This window comes from Balaenoptera ricei, chromosome 5 (genome assembly GCF_028023285.1).
Source record: "Balaenoptera ricei isolate mBalRic1 chromosome 5, mBalRic1.hap2, whole genome shotgun sequence".
Taxonomy (NCBI): domain Eukaryota; kingdom Metazoa; phylum Chordata; class Mammalia; order Artiodactyla; family Balaenopteridae; genus Balaenoptera; species Balaenoptera ricei.
Genome location: NC_082643.1, coordinates 86038173 through 86056002, shown reverse-complemented (window position 1 = coordinate 86056002; position 17830 = coordinate 86038173). Strand labels below are relative to the sequence as shown.

Here is a 17830-nt window from a genome sequence, read left to right as displayed (position 1 = left end):
GATTTTTTTATTTGTTTACTGTCAATAGGTTTTTCTGTCAATGTGTGTATGTGTTTTCCCATTAGGTTGTGTGTATATATTTTTATATACTTATATATTTTTATGTATTTATATATGTACGTATATATATATAGAGAGAGAGAGAGAGAAAGAAAGAAAGAGAGAGAGAAAGAGAAAGAGAGGATTGTTTACCACTATTATGTAACTTTTGTTTTAGAGGAAGTAAATTTTCCCGAATTTGTCTCATCTAGACATCCACTAATCTATGACAAATGGATGGCATGTGCCTGCCATTTATTTTAGCGGATGACACAGTGACATATTCCTATCTTAAAAAAAAAACCAAAAACTTGTTTTCTCAAGTAACACACATGCACTGACTGTGTAGAAGGGACTATTTTTTTTTTCTCCAAAAATATGTCATTGACATTTTTTTGTAATTTCCCTAGTGAGGCTTAATTACTTTATATTCAAGTTGTTAACTACCTGATAAATCCAACAAGTACAGTGAAAGTATAATGTAAAAAGAGCTGGCCTAGTTCAAAGGCAGGCTAGGCTCTATGTACCTTTATATGTATATGTTTCCCTATTCAGTTGTTAACTATTAAGTACCCGCCCTTGTCTTAAAGGGATTTCTTTTAAACTAAGGCAAAGTTATCAAAGATCTAACATGTTGAAAGTGTAGGCTGCTGTTATTTTACCCTCACTAAGGAAATGTATATGTTTTGAGATGATTCTTACCTAAATAAACGATTTTCTAGGAAAGGTCTTTCAGGCCATGGATTATCCTAATGGAATATATTTGGGAGTATCCCTGTAATCCCAAATTCTTCATGTACTTCTATTTAGGCAAACCTAGGCTTGTTTCCTCACCCAGAGAGAAGAAAAATGGAATCAGGATCTTGGATTTATGTCCCCAGCTGCCAATTCCCCTACAAAGTGATGTCACTGCCCACATAGGCAGACCAGGGACACCAGTTAGCTTTCCTGTTCCCATATTTAAACTGTATTATCATCTCTGAGGGTATTTTTGTTTCTAGTTCTTACAACTGACCACTGGAAAAACTCAGGCTTAATCATAAGCTATTTTTGTGAAATGTATTTCTAGCACAATTTGAATTAGTGTTTAGAAAACACTACATAATAATAATTATCATATATTGAGTGCCTGGTGTTTACCAGTTTATATACATTATTTCTAGTCTTTTTAATAAGTTTGCAATGTAAATATTGTTCCACTCAATTTGCAAGGACTCAAAGAGGCTGACCGATCGTTGCAGAGTCTCAAAGCTAACCATTACTAGAAACAGTAGGAAGAACAGTGTTGTGGTAATAGCACGGGGTCTGATACCAGACCATGTGGGTTCACATCAGTTTGGTCACCTTAACTTTATGACCATTGCAAAGTTATGTAACTGGTAGATAGTAAACACATAATATAAATATCGGCTGTCTCCCTTGCTTTAGTTCTCAGAAAAGTTATCCTTGTTTCTAGTAGTCCCTTCTGCTTCTAAAATAGAATAGACTAGCTAGACACTAGCTAAAACACTTGGCCAGTATTTTAATGCAGGGTGTATTTGTTGGCTGGGGCTGCCATAAAAATATACTTGCAGGGCTTAAACAACAGACATTTTTTTCTCACAGTTCAGGAGGCTGGAAGTCCAAGACCAAGGGGTAGAAAAGTTTGGTTTTCCACAATTCCTATTCCTCTGGCTTGCAGATATCCTCCTTCTGGCTGTGTCCTTTCATGGCCCTTTCTGTTTGCATACACACCCCTGGTCTCTCTCTGTCTTATCTTATAAGGACACCAGCCCTGTTGACTCATCTAACTTGAATTACCTCTTTAAAGGCCCCGTCTCCAAATACAGTCATATTGGGGGTTAGGGCTTCAACATAGGAATTTGAGGGTAATACAATTCAGTCCATAACACAAAGGGAGAGAATAGTATTTCATTTGTCATTGACACAGTCTGGGAGACACTGGAGTGCTCCATTACAGGGCACAGAAGTTGCATTAGTTATGCAGCCTAAAAGGGGGCAAAAGTGGAGTCACTATTACCTTATACTGTGGGTCTGAGTTTGGTTTAATCTGCTCTCTAAGTGGATTTCCTTTATATAAGCAGCATGTGTCTGCAGAAGCAATCTGCCTAAAGCTGTTTGTTCTGCCTGGATAGGCAAATCATACACTCAGAAAAACGTCAGGGAAACCTGGGCAGACATATATTTATCATAGGAAGTGAATTTACAAATATTATCTACTATATGCAAGACACATGCTATGGAAATCTATTGATAATGGATGAGGGGCTTTGCCTCAAGATATATGCAAGTGCTTGGTATGCATAGAGATATCTTTAAAAATATATCATGTGCAGTTTACTTATTGCTTATTATGTCAGGGACTGTGATACATTATCTGCTTAATTCTTACTAAAAGCTGAGGAAGAGAATATTATTTCCCCCATTTCACATATGGGGAAGTTAAGCCCTGAGAAGCTAAGAAACTTCTTGAAGACCAAACAGCTAGCAAGTAGAGTAGGTATGTCCCTTACATTTCTCAGCCCATGCTCTAAACCATACTGACTGACAAACCAAAATATGGAAAGATTACTTGACACGTGTCTCCACTAGCTTTTGTAGTAATGCCTTGTGATTTTGTATCTACATGGGCCTGTCCCTTCTGGCAAGAAGGGAATGTGATCGATTCTTCTTTACATCGACAGTGTTTAACACTGTGCGTATGCCATGGTAAGGCCAAGGTGAACACTGGACTAGGAGGGAGGGAAGGAAGGAAGGGAGGAAGGAAGGAAGGAAGGAAGGGAGGAAGGTTACACATCGCTGAGTATACACATTGCTGAGTATGGTTCTCATTCTTGCTACTCTGCCTTGGATGTGCCACAAAACCACCACAACCATTATACACAAATGCATACAAATTCATATAAATTATAACATGAAGCTTAATCAATTAATAGCTCTGATTTCTTCAGTTCAGGAAAGGCCCCAAGAAGAAGATAAAAATTGCAGCTGAGGTTTCAAACAGAAATAGATTTCGATAAGATTAGTTAGAGAAGAACAGTTTAGCTGAAATACAGGGGTGTTATAAGGAGATCAGTGAGGCTGAAACAGGTTTGGAGAAAAATAATGGGAGGAGATTTTAAGTCAGTTCGAACAAAAATTTCAATAAAAGGGTAGGTATTTATGTAGGCAAAGAACTTCAGTAAAACTGAGTTAAGATAATCCCAGAAGAAATGTACTATCGTATGTTTTTTATCATTTAAGTGTATGGTATGTTCCCTCTTGGTTTCTGACGTATAACAACTGGGGAAATTTTGATAGAAAACAGGTTATTATTAGGCAAGACACTTGTCCTTTCTCACGTGGTTAGCACTGGAAGCCAGAAGCAGAATTTTCGAATCCCTGGTTATTTTAGGGATAATCTCTTTTTAGCGAAAACTGAGTTATAGAGAAATTAACCAGGGCTATTTCAAGTTTACAGAGCAGCAACAGAACTGGATTCCAGAACTCCTGGCTCTCTCTTCAGTGCTCTTTCAACACCAGTCCAATTTTCTGGGCAAGTTATCAGTGGGTAAGTCAGGAAACTAGAATCATGGTCTGATATAAATTGTTTGTCCTTAAAGTTATAGAAAAATGCTCTTTTATCTAGATAGTTCTGCACATACATTTACTAATATCTTTGGCATGTGGAAAATTGGTTTCATAATCTCCAGAGAAAAATTGTTAATTTCTGCCTGGAGCATTCTCTCTACTGATTCCTATCAGAACATTTGCAACTCTAAAATTAATTTTACCCTATTTACTGTGTTGGTTGTAATGAATCATATTCAAAATCACCAAAAACTTATACAAAAGACTGCACAGGAGAAAAGAAAATGCATTTGGTTTTCCCAAGCTGCTTCTCTGTTGATTATTACCAGGTAACATTTTTTTTCTCATTTATATGAAAATCGAGATAGAAATGAAAGTAATGTATTAGCTGTTTTGGAAAAAAAATATTAAGTCAATTATACTCTAGCAAGATTTATAAGAACTAAAGTGAGTTTAAATTTGAATTGTCAAAGGAAATTTTACATGCATTAAGCACTCAGTAAAATCCATCATATGTATTTAATTATGTACTGGGTTTTGAACTGCTATATCTGAAGTGGAATTTTTATTTAAAAAAAAGATTTTTTTAGAGAACTTTTTCTAGGCATTGCTTGAAATTATACCTGTAAGTATAATTCAGGTATTCATGCATTTTAGTGAGAAGATTTGGGGGAGATTGTGTGCATATGTGTGTGTGACATAACCAGATACGGGTTTTTTTGTCTCTTTGTAGTAAGCATACTTTGGGAAAAAGCAATTAACAATTGTCAAGTCTGTCAAAGTGCAAGTGCCTTAAACTTTGTATATATTCAGGTGTCCTGGAAAACCTACTACTCTTTGTTGTCCTTTAGATGCCTAACAATGTGTGTTGAAAGTCCTGCATAGTGGGGTGTTATTTCTAAGTATGAAAAAGTCTTATCATGGCAGAGTAAGCATTGACCTTTAAATCTCCCCTTCAGCTGAAATGTTAAAAAATTGAGCATATTACATAAATGCATTGAGCATACTTTTTATAAATGCAAGGCACCGCAAACCATATTGAACAATTCAAAGATCTATGACATGGTCCCTGTGTGTGTGTGTTGCATCTGTACAGTCTCACAGTAAAATATGGATGAACCAAGCATAATTCTATATTACAAATGAAAGGACATGGTAGGAATACTTGGCAATAACAAACTCATCTCTTTATGCATGAAAAACTTCACATGGCTCTGACCCTAATGACTTAAATATTATCTCTGTGGAGCATTTTTCAAACCCTATTAATGTTTTCATATCTGCCAATAACAGAGAATTATTTAAAATGAAATAAGATATTGAGAATTCCGGCAGTAGGCATCATTCTTAGAGTTGTTACTTTAAATGAAAACTGGTAGGTAAGGCAGCCCAAAAATGTAGCCCCTTTTGAGACAATAATTTTATCCTTTGTTTTACTCTCCTCTTCCCCAAACAAAATCCACAACCCGAAGTAATAATGTCACCTGGTATCAGTCTACAAGTCAAGTGAAAAATGTAGAAGTGAAATGCTTCATTTTGCTAGCCTCTCTGGGGCTATTGAGATTAACAGAAAGAGGCAGCATTCCTGGGAACACCAGTGTTCATAATGTTGAAGATCTCTTCTGAAAGTGGAACAATGAAAAAAGCATTTAAAAACAAAAGAAAAGTGGAAAAGATTTATGAAAGGTATTCTAGGATGACAGTCAAGGATCATGCAAGGGGATCTGTGTATGTGTATCTGATACATAACTTGAACACATGATTTTCATTTCCCTTACCTTTTATGGATTTTATATATTAGAAGTGATAATAACTATCTACTTTTTGGAGATATAATTTAGAGTCATCAATAAGATCCAGATTATTCACATTCAATAATACATACTTTTTTTAAAATTAATTAATTAATTCTTATTTATTTTTTTTATTTTATGGCTGTGCTGGGTCTTCGTTTCTATGCGACGGCGTTCTCCAGTTGCGGCAAGTGGGGGCCACTCTTCATCGCGGTGCGCGGGCCTCTCACCATCGCGGCCTCTCCCGTTGCGGAGCACAGGCTCCAGACGCGCAGGCTCAGTAGTTGTGGCTCACGGGCCCAGTTGCTCCGCGGCATGTGGGATCTTCCCAGACCAGGGCTCGAACCCGTGTCCCGTGCATTGGCAGGCAGATTCCCAACCACTGCGCCACCAGGGAAGCCCCAATACATACTTTTTTCCATGATATATTTCATAGAACTATATAATAAAATATGATTTAGTTAGTATAATGTATAATCACTGAAAGGTTGTTAATGTTTGGGAGTAAGTTTTTTTAAGTTGATGTTTACATTAGTATTCTCATGTGGCAGACAGAAAAAAATAATGTGCATAATACTATCTTCATGGTTGAATATTTAGTATTAGCTATAATAAAGTTCTCCTTACAAAGCATATGGCTAATTGCCAGACCAGAGTCTTTTGTCATTTGATAATTATATTTTTGGGGAGATATCAAATTATTTTATGCACCTATTTTCTTATATTTCCTTGCAATTTTTCCATAATTAGGAAGTTTAGATGATGTTGAAGGATATTTTATTTATTTATTTAATTTGGAAATAACTTTGTATAGTCCTTTCTACTCCATATCAAACAAGTACCAGTAACATTTTACTACTCATTCACTTTTTTTTTTAAATTGGAGTATAGTTGCTTTACAATATTGTGTTAGTTTGTTTATACTGTACAGCAAAGTGAATCAGTTCTATGTATACATATATCCCCTCTTTTTTGGATTTCCTTCTCATCTAGGTCACCACCAGAGCATCAAGTAGAGTTCCCTGTGCTATACAGTAGGTTCTCATTAGTTATCTATTTTATACATAGTATCAGCAGTGTTTATATGTCAGTCCCAATCTCCCAATTCATCCTACCCCCCTCCTTTCCGCCTTGGTATCCATACATTTGTTCTCTACGTCTGTGTCTCTACTTAAGCTTTGTAGAAGCAGAAGTAAATAAGATTGTCTATACCAATTTTTTCAGATTCCACATATATGCGTTAACTTACGATATTTGTTTTTCTCTTTCTGACTTTACTCTGTAACTACTCATTCACTTTTTTAAAAAAATGTTTGATTTAGTCTTCTTTGACATTTTTTTTTCTTTTTTCCTTTAACATCTTTATAGGAGTATAATTGCTTTATTCTACTTTACTCCCTATGCTTCAAATTACTATCTTTAAAATGTTTCTCCAGTCTCCCTGCTCCTCTCCAGCTTTGCTGCCCATGCTAGTTTAACTGGGTTACTAGAGTATTTTCCTATCTGTTCCAGTCTACTCTCTCTGAAGTAAGAATGCTCCTCTCAAAATATATCTCATCATACCACATACCTATTTATAAACATTAGTGATTTACCGTTTTGACCAAAGGATTTGAGATAAGATTGGCATAGCACTAAAGAACCTTAGCTACCTTCTTTTCTAACCTTATCCCCTCACATAATCTGGACTATTCATTCTGGATCAGTTTAGGAACCCCCAAATACATAATATCCTGTCATGCCTCCATGCATTGAGTCGTGCTGGTCCCGTCACTGGAGTGCTCTCCTCACCCCTACACCATTCCTAGGTGGACAAAAGCCAATCATTTCAAAATCCAGATTACATGTCAATGCCTCAGGCAGAATTCCTCCCCCCCCAGATATGGGCTTGTATAGCACAAGACTTTGTGCATTTACAGTTTTTCAATATTTGTATTATCTTGTATACTGTGAGCTCTTACAGTGCAAACACCAAATTCTGTTTATTTTTCTACCATCATAGCACTCAGAATGGTAACTGTGATGTCCAATTTGCTCAATTTCTACGAAATGAATTATGTGTGAGGTTTTGAGTAAATGCATTCTTCTCTAATTGTACTAAGTCATATTTCCCACCCAAAAACATTTATAGCAGGTAGAAAAAAATCTACTTGTCTCATACACATCCCTTCTGCCCTTGACCTCTGTGATTTAAATTGGGAAGAAATTAGTTTGTTCTTATAGGTAAATGATATGATACTTAATTGAATCAATATTAATTGCTTCTTGCCAGAATGTTATCATTTGCTGTAACAGTGGCCTTGTCCAAGAAAATGTTAGTTTTCGTGTGTAAAAATACATGACCATGCACTCTGTCTTCCCAAACTATTTTGGGCAACTACTTGTAACGATTTAATTTGCAGGACTGCGTGCCTAATAAGCTTTCTGTTTAAAATCCTAGCACTGAGCTTTGTGAGAGCGGCATGGTCTACATATAAACTCTTTGCAAACAGCATCTGAATTATGAGCAGAGACACACATTAGGAGCTGCCAGAATTGTGTTTGTTGTGGCTGCCTGGTTAGCTGCTGCTTGAACAGCTGAAGTATGAGCATATTGATCGATTAGTGCCAGCTCAAACAAGGGGTACGCCAACCTAAAGGGAAGTCAGAGTTGTGTGCAAAGCTAGGTTGGTAAAATTTGGCTGAGATAGATGGTGAGAGAGTGGGACTAACTATTTAATATGAAGGCACGAGTGTACCTTAAGAAATGCACGACAATTTGTATATGATATTTCGAAGATAGCATTTCATTTGCAATGAAGTAGAAAAGAGGTTCATTTTGACCCAAAGAATGGTACCTGCCTTCATGTGTAATGCAGGATGGGGAATGAAGTTGCTTGTGGAAAAATTCCAGTCTAAAGCCTAGCTTTGAACTAAACTATTCGCTCTGAATAATTGTCATAATTATTAGAAGATAAATAGAAGATGTTTTAAATATAAAACTATTAACCCAGTTTCATAATAATTACTTTATGAGCTTTGCAGCAATGAAATTTTATCTTAAATCTGGTCCATATGAATGACTATAAGAATAGTATTATTTTAAAAATAATGTATGTAGATGATTCACAAAATCAAGGTTGTCTGTGTTAAATTCTGCCTGGATATAAGCCAGGGAAACATCAAGAGAACATTCTAGAAACCACTCAAATATGTATGAGAGCAGTTGAGTACAGAGTGAGAAACTACCTGACTGGAATATTCCTACTGGGACTATATTCTCTGGAAACACCTGTTCTAGAAACTTGCTCTGGTCACTCCGGGGAACAGCAGCTTTACTACAGTGAAGAAGTAGAATTCACTAGTCTAGAATTTTTTTGATAACACTGCCTGTAGGGGTGTGCGTGTGTGTTTGTGTGTGTGCTCATTAAACTTGCGGCTGTCATAAGTATTAATAGAGAATTATAGAGCTTATTCTATGGATTTAAGCATAAGCATGGGATGCATATGTTTAAAACTTTAAATGATATGTGGCAGGAATATTATGTTAATGTTATGTTCTTTAAGACAGATACTCGTTAAAACAAAAACTTAGCAGGGTATGTGTAAGGCAATCATCTATGTTCCAGTCCAGTTTTGATTCCTTTTCTTCCTGAGGTTCTCCCATTTCTTTTCTTTTTCCACCTTCCCTGACCTTGTGTCTGTGTTGGGAAGTGGCTTCCTTGAGTTGAACCCTTAATGTTATTTGCAGAAATGTTCAAACTTTATACTGGCGTTTGTGAAAAAAACCTCTGAATATACAGAATCTTTATATGTGCTTCTATGAAGGATTGGCTTTCCTTCTTTTGGTCTCTGCAGTGCGCTGGCCACCAGATACATGTCACGCATAGAATAAAGCTTCTCTTGCTATGTGCATGGCTTTCTCCGTGTCTGAGGAAGTGAGGCTTCCCTGTGTCCTCTGGTGATTAAAAGGAGGTTTTATACTCTGCTCCTTTAGATGGACGAGCCACTTCCTGATTGTGTTCTGTGCTAAAAGTGGATCTGCCTTTGGACTGAAGCATAAATGCCATGATACTTCCCATTTAACATTGTTAACCATACTTCCTGGCCCCAGAAAGCCAGCATTTGACTATTTATTTCACATCAGTTATCATAAAATTATTTGCAACAGAAAAAAATTAGTGGGAGAAACGGCCACACACATTTTAAAGGCATCTTATGTAGACTTGTCCTACTGGATCAGAAATATGATTCATTTAGAATAACATTCTCTTTCTGGAAGTGGCATGCAGTGTGATTTATGAAAGAGCGCAGGTTTCATCCTTAATATTAGTCAATAGATTAAGAAGTTTAATTAAGGATGACCATTCCAGCCTGTCTTAGTAATCCAGTATGGTTTTCTAACCATTAACCTTTTAATTTCTTCTTAATCCAACTGATACTTGTAATCTGTACTAACTTTTGGATAATTATTTTCTTAAAATAACTACTCATAGTATAAGAAGCCAATATCATTTACTTATTTTCTACATTTTCTTTTTTTTAAGTTTTCAAACTGTTTTTCTATAATACTCCTTGTTGTAAAATTTAACATTATCTACGATGTTCATGTATTCTCAAAGTGGTGTATATATATATATTATTATATATATATATATTATTATATATATATATGATATAATTACCCAATTTTTATTATAACTAAGCACTAAAGTATACAAGTAATGATGTGAATATATGGGTGATAGAATGTAAGTTGAAGACTAAATAGCAATAGAAATGCATTTTGCATTTGCATTTTTTTTCTTTTTCACAATGAAGCAGGGAAGGGTGATACAATATACGTGATAGAAGGTCCATTAACTGGCATACAAAATTGCTGAAACAATGTAGTTCAGCAGAGAGACCAGAGATGTGTAATGAGAGTGAGAAAGCAGTTTTGATAATTAGAATGAGTCAAAAGCAATCTCCTTCCTGCTTTAGCTTGCACAGATGATGGGGAAGGAAAATGTTCTTTTCTTCTGAGACAGAAACAGGACATCAGTCAAAATGATAAGAGATGTCAGTATAATATTCCTCTGAGTCAGGTACCACTGAGCTAGGCATCCAGGACGAGAGTTTCTAATCTTTTTTTTTGCTTCAGTTTTACTTTGGGCTTTGGGGTAATAGATTCCGTGTCAATATATTTCTAAAAAGTTTACAGTTCTTAGTTGGGAGAAATAAAAGCAGTTTATAATCTATAGGGAAATAATAATCTTTGAAATCAGTGAAACTAAAGACTTCTAATTTTTTTCCTATGTTAACTTGAATAAGGAATTTATAGTCCTTAAAATGGGTACTAAATGACTTTTCTCATTGGAATTTTATATACATTGATAATTAAACATATGTAAAATGCCTTTGCATGGAAAAACATGATTAGCAGAGATTTTTTTTTTACTTGTAGCTTTTATTAAATTCACTTACAGAATAACCAAAAAATTTTTATACCAACAAAATGAACCAACTTAAGGTTAAGCCCTAATACACAAAATATGGTACTGCTTTGATTTAGCTTGTTATATTTACAAAAACAAAAACAAAAAACCAACAAAAAAAATCTAGAGAGTAAGAAATGTATATCACTGATGCCAGTCAGAAGAAAAGCTTACCTTAAAATTACCCTAATCTCCGAGGCTAAAATAGACCACAGCCATGTTTATGGTATGAAATTGTTAAATGTTCACTCTATTCCTATGCCCCACACTACTAAAAAATGAACTTTTCTTTTTTAAATATGAAATTTAGTATAGTAGAGACTTTGTAAAAAGTTACTAATGAGAAAAATGTAGAATTCAAGCGCTATATACCAACATTCTAAAAATAGAGCTATGATTACTGTAGACTGTAACATAAGGCATCTAGCAAAAAATACACTCTCTAATTATATGAGAAAGAGAGGGGGAAAGGATTCTAAGTAATTGAATTTTCTTTTTAACTAAGTTAACCGCTAATTCAAAGATTCAGTATTTGTGCCACGTGGAAACCTGGAAACCCATTCTCAGTGAGACTTCCACAAGAGACAAACCCTATTTTTGTGATTCCATAGGCACCTACCTCACAGCCGGAAAGTAAGGCTCACATTTGCTATTTTTATTGGTGAGGAAATGAACTGAGAATTTATGTAAAATATTTGGAACACTCCTGGCACAAAGTAACTTTGAAATAAATTGTAGATAAAATGTATTAGCAAATATTGATTGATTCATTCACTTTTCTCCCAATGAGCGTTACATGCATTAGTCATATAGTGAGAAAGAATAAACTGTGCAGAGAAGAAACCAAGACTCAGTGACTTAAGACACTATGCATTTATTAGTGGTTGGGTGGTTCTTTTCATCGGGACCATGGTGAGCTTTCCTTGGCGGGGCTCTCTCTGCCCTCTGGTCCACTGTGGGTTGTCTGGGGGTTGCTTTACTTACCTCTGCTAGACTCTCTCATTTGTCTTCTGCTGGGACAACAGGGCAACCCTACCCCAACAGGCTAGCTCAGGCTTATTCTCATGGCTTGGCAGAGATAAAGCAAAAGCAGGAACACCCAAACGTTGGAAGTGTTGGAATGTAGCTTCCACCTCATTCCATTGTCCAAAGCAAGTCCCAAGTCCAGGCCTAATTTAGTAGGAGGAAGTACACTCTTCCACATGATGGGAGAAGCTGCAAAGTCAAATGGCAAAATAGGCAGGAAATAGTGCGGGAAAGGAGAGAGAATTATAACCATTTTAGGAATTTACTATGAAGACCGTGCTAAAGAATCATCGATGACTCTGCTTTTGAAATACCTTTAACAATTTTTACTACTGTAAGGTTGTCATCCTCAGTCTTTTCCCATATAAAAGAAAACAGTGCAAACAAACAAACAAAGTTGAGCCAAGAAACAAACAAATTGATCAAAGACATAGAATAGATCAAATTTGTTGTTAAATTTTTACGTGATGGAGATTTATTTATTCAGAGGTAAAAATGTCATAATGAATACAGGCTGACTCCTATCTCTAGGATTAAATCTATGTATTTAAATTTTAACGTACAGAGGACGGGACAGATATATGTTCACTGTCGTGTGCTTGTCACAAGTATAACAATTTCAAGGGCTTATTTCTTGCAGTCCTAATGAAATTGATAGTCTCCTTGTTGAAACCGTGAAAGGAATGGTCTACTTTGCCAAATATGTGTTACTAAATACCTAATACGAGCACTTTGCTGTGGTTTGCTGTTGGTACACATAATATTGATAATCTAAGTGATAGATTCATAATTTTTTTTCATTTTTCTATAAATTAGGCAGATTCCATTACAATCTTACCTTAGACTCATTGAGAGCCATCTAAAATTTTTAGCTTCAGTGTAAACTGGCTGGTGCCAAAGGAAGTGTGTGATCCAGCTGAAGGCTCGGTGTTGTTAATCAGAAAGTATAGATAGAACAATCACCATCAGAGCACTCACTGAATACTCAAAACATGCCGGGCTGCCTAAGTCTGTTCTAAGTTTGTTTTATGTATTATTTATTTCATTCAGTATTCACAGCAACTATGGGAGCTAGGTACTACTTTTAGCCCAGTTTACAGCTGAGGAAACCCAGGCAAAGAGTATTAAAAGTTTCCCAAGGTCACTGGAGCTGTGATTCCAACACAGACACTAGCTCCAAAGTGACAACACTCTCACCATCCACGATACACTGCCTCCCCATGCAAATAACCACCATGAAACAATCATTTGCTTTTTTTTTTCAATTTTATTTTATTTATTTTTTATACAGCAGGTTCTTATTAGTCATCCATTTTATACGCACCAGTGTATACACGTCAATCCCAATCTCCCAGTTCATCACACTACCACCCCCACCCCCTGCCGCTTTCCCCCCTTGGTGTCCATACGTTTTTTCTCTACTTCTGTGTCTCAATTTCTGCCCTGCAAACCGGTTCATCTGTACCATTTTTCTAGGTTCCACATATATGCATTAATATACAATATTTGTTTTTCTCTTTCTGACTTACTTCACTCTGTATGACAGTCTCTAGATGCATCCACGTCTCTACAAATGACCCAATTTTGTTCCTTTTTATGGCTAAGTAATATTCCATTGTATATATGTACCACATCTTCTTTATCCATTCGTCTGTTGATGGGCATTTAGGTTGCTTCCATGACCTGGCTATTGTAAATAGTGCTGCAGTGAACATTGGGGTGCATGTGTCCTTTTGAATTATGGTTTTCTCTGGGTATATGCCCAGTAGTGGGATTGCTGGGTCATATGGTAATTCTATTTTTAGTTTTTTAAGGAACCTCCATATTGTTCTCCATTGTGGCTGTATCAATTTACATTCCCACCAACAGTGCAAGAGGGTTCCCTTTTCTCCACACCCTCTCCAGCATTTGTTGTTTGTAGATTTTCTGATGATGCCCATTCTAACTGGTCGGTCATTTGCTTTTGATTATTTACTATTTGCTTGCCAAGAAAATTGGTGTTATATACTTACGAGAGCAAGTTTAAGTTCAGTTAGTGGCTCTCTACTGGCAAGTTTACCTTGCCTGGAAAATTTAACACGAAATGTAGACTATAGAATGTGTTTATTCGACTAAGCCATTTAGTGGAAAGAGAAGAAAAGGTTAATCAAATGTCTGATACATTCTTACAAGTTTGGATTGTGTCAATGACTTGCTGGCAATGCTTATGCTTTGTCATTTTTTCCTGAAAAGCATCTGCAAAAGTTTTACTTGTTCAATTATGGAAACTAAAAGATGTGACGTTCCATTAGATATAAAATGAGTTAGCTGATTAAGCTGCAAGATTGAAAGCGAGTTTGTCACCTCGTGTATACCACAAAAGATAGTGCTGAAGGAAATTTGTTGTTTTGACCAAGCAGTTCATGGCTTTGGATATCAGAGAACAAACCTTAAAACTTAAAACACCAGAAGCAATCTACATCATCTAAGGGTCAAGTTAACATTCATGTAGTAAATTTTACCATGACATGTTTAAAACTATTGTTAAATTTAAGTCTGTATTTATCAACAGAATTTCATATCAAGATTCACATTACAGATATCATAGAATCTCCATGTGGTCTACTCTGGTTGAGGTCAGTATATTTGTGATTTCATAAAGGTTCTAAAATACATGGTTCATAGTTATTCTAGAAAATTGACTTATTCTTACAAGTTACAAACAAATTTCTCAATGTACCTTATATGTGGCCTAAAGCATATTTCGAAATTTGCAGTATTGAATAATATTTAAGCAGAAGTTTAATATTTTTAGTAATTTACTATCTTAAATAATATGGATATTTATTCCAAATTTTCATGTGTAGACATAGTTTCCATCCATGATAAACAAATAAGAATAATGGAAACTCCACTCAGAGACACAGAAGTTTCATACATCATATATTCTGACAACAATAAGCAATTCTGTGTTGTGGACACCCTAAGAGCAAGTAGTGGAAAATAAGGCACGTCCCAACCTTAATAGGCCTTATAATAATTAACTCAATGTCTCCCGTGTCAAATCATTCCCACAAAAGATTATTGTATTTATATCTTTTTCTTTTAGGTTCTAAGTATTGGCTTAAACTTTACTCTTAGTATGCCATGTACTCAGGAGATAGACCGAGTTCAAATTCAGGCTAGGGCATTTACTAGCACAGTGATTTAGACAAGCTACTTAACCTTTTTGTGACTCATCAAAATTAGGGTAAAAAAGTGAGGATAAAAAAAATTAAATGGGTTAATAAGTAAGCATTGAAAATCATGGCTAGTATATAATAAGTACTCTATAAATGTTACTGTAAATTCTAAAAGTTCAGTGTGGGGACAGATGTTAGTTAACTGAGATATTTATTTTTCTTGAAGTTACTTTAAATTCTATTTGGCTGCCCTTTTATTTACTAACCTGCAAGGAGCAATGGAAACCTTCCCTCAATTGCCTAAACTGATTAGGTTTTGGTGATTTTGTGTCTTTCTTTAAGCAGATAAGGTTTAGTTGCTAGTATGTGGTACAAGAACCCTATAGACATTTTGTTATTCTAAAAATTAGTTATTTGTATTTTTGAAGACTTGTGCCCAGAGCTGTGTCTTATCTAAATGTTTTCCTTGGATTTTATGTAGAACCGGGGTATTTGATTTGTACAATGATTTGTATTTCCATAAACGTTATTACTAGGAAAGCAAAAAAAAATATAATATTTAGGAATTACTACAAAGAATCAAAGCCTTTTGAATCTCTATCTAAGGCCTTTCACGAGGCGAAACATTTTGAAATGAGAATCTATCTGTATCAGTACTGTATGTTCAGTTGGCTTAACATGCTGTGAGCTCTCAGGATGAAGAGGAATCTCATATCCATGAAGCAAAACCTCTCTGTTGTTTACAGTATTTAAAATAAATTGTTTCAGTTCTCTGTGGGATTGTTTCCTGTTGAGAAGAACCTCATAATTAAAAACAGCAACTGGAATGGAATTATAATGCAGGTATTTTGACAATGAAAGCACCTGGTATATTATCTTGAAATAAACTGACCAGTGGTTATTACTGATAGTGTTCTTTCTAGGCGGGATTTGCATAACTACAGAGAATTAGTCCCTCTGCCCATCCTTTTGAAAAGAGCACAGAGTATTTAGTAGAGAGGAGATAATTATGCTATTTGGGATAATAGTCAGATTTACTGTCTAGGACTGCTATTCTTTACACTACATGAATTTCAGGATACTTGTTCAGATCCTATTTAGATAAAAGCTGATTCATTTTTTCAGGTTTTCCTTTATGCTCCCTTTTTATCCTTATTGTTATTGTTTAAGCAAGCAGGTCTAGCATTGCAAGCAAAAATGTTATTTAATAGTAAAATTGACTTTCTTTTGTCTGTACTTAGAATTTGTCTGTTGGACACGTTTGAATTGTCATAGATCAAAATCTGTTCAAATTATGACTGCTTTTTTTGTCCAGTATTTCATTAGAATGTCTCTTGCTGTCTAGTATTTAGGAAATAAGTAAACTCTATAAATTCTTTTTTTATATAGAATATTTGGTAACTGCCTATGTATGTATGTACATAAATTCCTTCTTCAGAATGAATCAGATGTACATTAGCAAAGTCAAGTGAAAAGTTGAAGGAATCCTCCATTTGACTTTCTTTTGAGAGACAACCACAGAATAATTATATTATTGATGCTTATGTATTACATCTTAAAAACTTTACTTAACCAGAATAAATCCTCATCTAGGGGACCATATTACATATTGTTTCCTCCTCTTCTACATTAGTAAATTAACTTTTTTACTTTTGTGACATAGGAGAGCTAAAACTTAAGCATTTTTATGGCTTACTCTGTAAATTATCCATTTATACTATCATACTGCATAAGCAAATCCAAAATCTTACTTATATACAATAAGTTTATTTTATTCTGTGTAATTTCAAGAATTATCTTTAGTATGTTCCCAGAAAGAGAACAAAATATTTTATCTATTGAGCTTTGATCATGTGGCTATGAGAAATTTTGCAGATCCCAAAATAACTCTTAGTGACAGTCTGCCATACTCTTAATACATTGTCGATTTATAGACAATTTTATAAATTTAAAAGTTAAGCATTATAAGTACATACGCCTACCACTGAAATGGTTTTCATATTATTCTGTCTTTATTTTTCAGTTAAAAACTTGTCTAGTCAAAGAAATCACCTCATATAATTACAACTATACTACTACTTCTGACATTTAAGTGATGGGTTATTACATATTTGTGTGGCATCTGTGAGTAAATAGTAAATGAATATATTGATATTATTTTAGACATCCAGAATCCATTGAGGTACTGCCTCCCAGGTAAAATGATTATAATCCTATAAATCACCCAGATCTGTATTCAAAACACTCTTCTTTTGTGAGAGAGGGAGAGATAGGGGGAAAAGAAGGGAGGGAGGGAAGGAGGAGAGAGAGAGAGAGAGACATGGGCATGTACAACTATTATAACAAGCAGAACTCCTATTATTAAATCAGATCCCCTAAATAAAATATGTGAGAGCTGTCTGTCAAAGACTTCTCTTAAAGCATGAAATTGTTATATGGCATCCTAATTTAGCCAGTCCACAAAGCTATCTGTGATGGCAGAAAAAGGTTCTTTCTTGAAATGGATGCTTCATTCTTTTCCTCCCAGTAGCTATTCAACGTCCTTTGTCTATTTATATTCATTATTGCCGCTGTAGGAACAGTGCGGGTTTTCATTACTTCATTGGCATGGGATGCACTGATTCAGTTTTGCTGTCAGTTCTGACCTCTTTCTTTCCCTCCCCCACTTTCACTTACTGAAAATCTACAAATAAAAGAAACAACATACACAGTATAATACAGTACAAAATAGATAGCACATCATGAATTAAGTTGTCATGTTTAGCTTCAATTTAACAGAATTGCG

The 17830-nt window shown here is 35.2% G+C and overlaps 1 protein-coding gene across 4 annotated transcripts in view; it reads left to right on the top strand.

Moving 5' to 3' along the window:
• The window catches only part of PCDH7 (protocadherin 7), a 405762-nt gene that overhangs the window by 361547 nt on the left and 26385 nt on the right, over positions 1–17830 (top strand). The gene's annotated exons all lie outside the window — the stretch shown is intronic.